This window comes from Zalophus californianus, chromosome 14 (genome assembly GCF_009762305.2).
Source record: "Zalophus californianus isolate mZalCal1 chromosome 14, mZalCal1.pri.v2, whole genome shotgun sequence".
Classification (NCBI taxonomy): Eukaryota; Metazoa; Chordata; class Mammalia; order Carnivora; family Otariidae; genus Zalophus; species Zalophus californianus.
In genome coordinates, this window is record NC_045608.1 from 80,511,379 (window position 1) to 80,514,562 (window position 3,184).

Genomic DNA, 3,184 nt, shown 5'->3' on the forward strand with positions numbered 1-3,184 from the left:
AGCCTCCACCGGCCGCAGCTGTCCCAAGCGGACCCCAGAGGGCACACACTGGGCCACCCCTGCTCAGCAAGCGCAACCGCTCTGACCAGCTCGCCGAGGTGACATGGGCGCAGAGCACACTGCGACACCGCGGTCCCGTGCCACCCAACAGAGGACTGCCCCCCGGGACCCCTGGGGCCAATGCCCGGCTCAGCGGCAGCTGCCCTACAGGCAACCCTGTGCTCAGAGCACTCCAGGAACCACTGGCCCCTGCCCACCTCCGCTCTGGACACCCTGCCCGGGCAGTCCCTGCACCGAGCGTCCAGGGACCTCCCCAGCCCACACCTGCCCCCCGTCCAGCCGCCCCGCCAACGCACCCCCTGCTTGCAGAGCCCTGGGGCCACACAAGGCTGGCGCCTCTGACTCGCCTGCAGCCTCCAGCCAGGGCCCCCTCGGTGTGGAGAGCCCTGCACCCGCCCCTGCCCCAGCCCACGCCAGCCTCGGTTCCAGCCACCGCACCAGGCTCGCCCCAGCACAGCATTCTCCAAGACCCCCAGCCTCTGACGGCAACAGCTCCAGCCACAGTCCCCGGGCACACACGGTCTACACGGGGGCCACCCACACAAGATCAATCCTTCATGGAAGGTTTCCACCCCATTCATAGAAGCCAACACAAAGTAATGCAAAGCGAGACCCAAAAATATGCTCCAAACAAAAGGAGACAAAACCTTAGAAAAAGAGCTAAATGAAAGGCAGATAAACAGTCTACCGGATACAGAATCCCAAATGCCCACCGGGATGGAGAGGAGAGTGGATGAACTCAGTGAGACCTTCAACAAGTGATAGAAAATATAAAAAAAATACCAGGCGGGACTGAAGAAAACAGTAACAAATGAAAAATACACTCAAGGGAATCAACAGGTTAGAAAAATGCAGAAGAATGGATCAACAATCTGGAAGACGGTGATGGAAATCACCTAAGCTGAACAGAAAAACAAAAATTTAAATGAGGCTAGGTTAATGGGACCTCTTGGACAGTATAAAGGGAGAAAACATTCACATTATCAGAAACCCAGAAGGAGAAGAGGGAGAGAAAGGGGCAGAACAATTATTTGAAGACATAATAGCTGAAAACTTCCCTAACTTGGGGAACAAAACAGACATTCGGGTTCAAGAAACAGAGTTTCGGGGCGCCTGGGTGGCTCAGTCGTTAAGCATCTGCCTTCGGCTCAGGTCATGATCCCAGGGTCCTGGGATCGAGCCCCGCATCGGGCTCCCTGCTCGGCGGGAAGCCTGCTTCTCCCTCTCCCTCTCCCTCTGCTTGTGTTCCCTCTCTCGCTGTGTCTCTCTCTGTCAAATAAATAAATAAAATCTTTAAAAAAAAAAAAAAGAAACAGTTTCAAACAAGAAGTTCACACTATGACACATACTAATTAAAATGTCAAAGATTAAAGATAAAGAGAATTTTAAAAGCAGCAAGAGAAGAGACACGGCTGGTGATGTCAGACACGCCAAAGAGATGGATGAAACTGGGCCGAGTTTATCAAGAGGACCATCTTGAAAATCCCAATGACTGAAATGACGACAATCCTCCAAGCCTGGGAATTTTTGTCTGAAAAATCAACTGCAGACCATCAACTTCTGGCAGAGAAAGGAATCTCTTGTTCAGGACCTTGTTCTGCTCTGTGAGGAGAAGGGTGCAAGTCTCCATGATGCAGCCCTATTAGACATCCTTTATATTCTGCTTCATCAGCACTAGGAAGTTTGGGATGTTTTTCAGATGAGTAAAGGACCAGATAAAGACCTTGACCTTTTTGTTATGGAACAATTCAGAAGTTCACTTGCGAAAATTCTTCAGAGAGTTTTAGAAAACGTGATGGTCGGCTTCAGAGACGCTGAGGAGAATGCAATGTGGACTCGAATTGCCTGGGGAACACAGTATAGAAAGCCAAACCAGTACAGACCTGCTTGTGTGGTGCCTTGTTCCCAGACTCCCCACACCTCCACTTCCTCCCCCAGCTGAAGAGTAATACACCCCTTCTGGGTCAGGCACGGACCGTTGCTAGCAAGCACTAGACGACTGTGAAAATGGACCTCAGAAGCTGGTGTCTGGACACTCTTAAGACTATTGTTTTTATTTTTTTAAAGATTTTAGAGAGAGAGAGAGCAGGATCAGGGGGAGGCACGGGGTCGGGGGAGAATCTCCCTGCTCCCTGCTGAGCAGGGAGCCTGACTTGGGGCTCGATCCCACAACCCTGAGATCATGACCTGAGCCAAAATTAAGAGTCAGCAGTTCAACCAACTGAACCACCCAAGTGCCCCAAGGCTGTTGTTTTTAAACAGTATAATCAGACCTTTGAAACTCATAACTCTACTACACCCCTTCAAGAAAGAACACTTGAGCTGGATATGCACATGGATTCAAGTATCCTTCATGAAAACAGAATAGAAAAAGAGAGAGTCCAGAGAGTGACTCAGGAAACTCTTGGAGATTATCCTTAACCAAGACTAGAATTTGCACAGTATAAGCTTGAAACAAAATTCAGAAGTGACTTAAATGGTGACATCTTGGCTGAGAAAGGAACCCCTCTGGTGCCTAATAAAGTTCTCTAGACTGCATCTTCCTGAAGCATTGACATCCTTGGCCTCAGCTGGTATAACAGATGTATCACTTTCTCCCTTCCTCACTTGCATACCCCAGAAGGGAATGAATTATTTTAAAATTAGAGGTAAATAAGATGAATGTGGTTACAACTATATTGCATATGCATTTCAGTTAGCCACAAGCTAGATGACTCCTGTTTATATACTTGTGTTTTAGAAATTAGTTTTTGATACTGACAGTTGAGAAATGTTCAATATAATTGTTGGGATGGATTCTTTCCTCTTCCACTGTGCACCGCTCTCCCCCATATCCTGCAAAGCATAGCAATGGTGTTAGGTTGTTATACACGAATTTTATGGCAATCACAAGCTGAAAACCTATAATAAATACACACAAATTATAGGAAAGAGCCAACAATAACACTAAAGACAATCACAAGGAAAGAGTAAAAGAACAGAGAAGAACTAGAAAAACAACCAGAAAACAATTAACAAAATGGCAAGATGTACATACCTATCAATAATTAGGATGTAAATGGTCTAAATGTTCCAATAAAAGACATGGGGTGTTTGAATGGATTAAAGAAGGAAGATGCATCTG

The 3,184-nt window shown here is 47.5% G+C and overlaps 1 pseudogene; it reads left to right on the forward strand.

The window, feature by feature from the left end:
- Nucleotides 1–1,498: 1,498 nt before the first annotated feature.
- Nucleotides 1,499–2,716, forward strand: LOC113913222 (annotated as a pseudogene).
- Nucleotides 2,717–3,184: the final 468 nt, after the last annotated feature.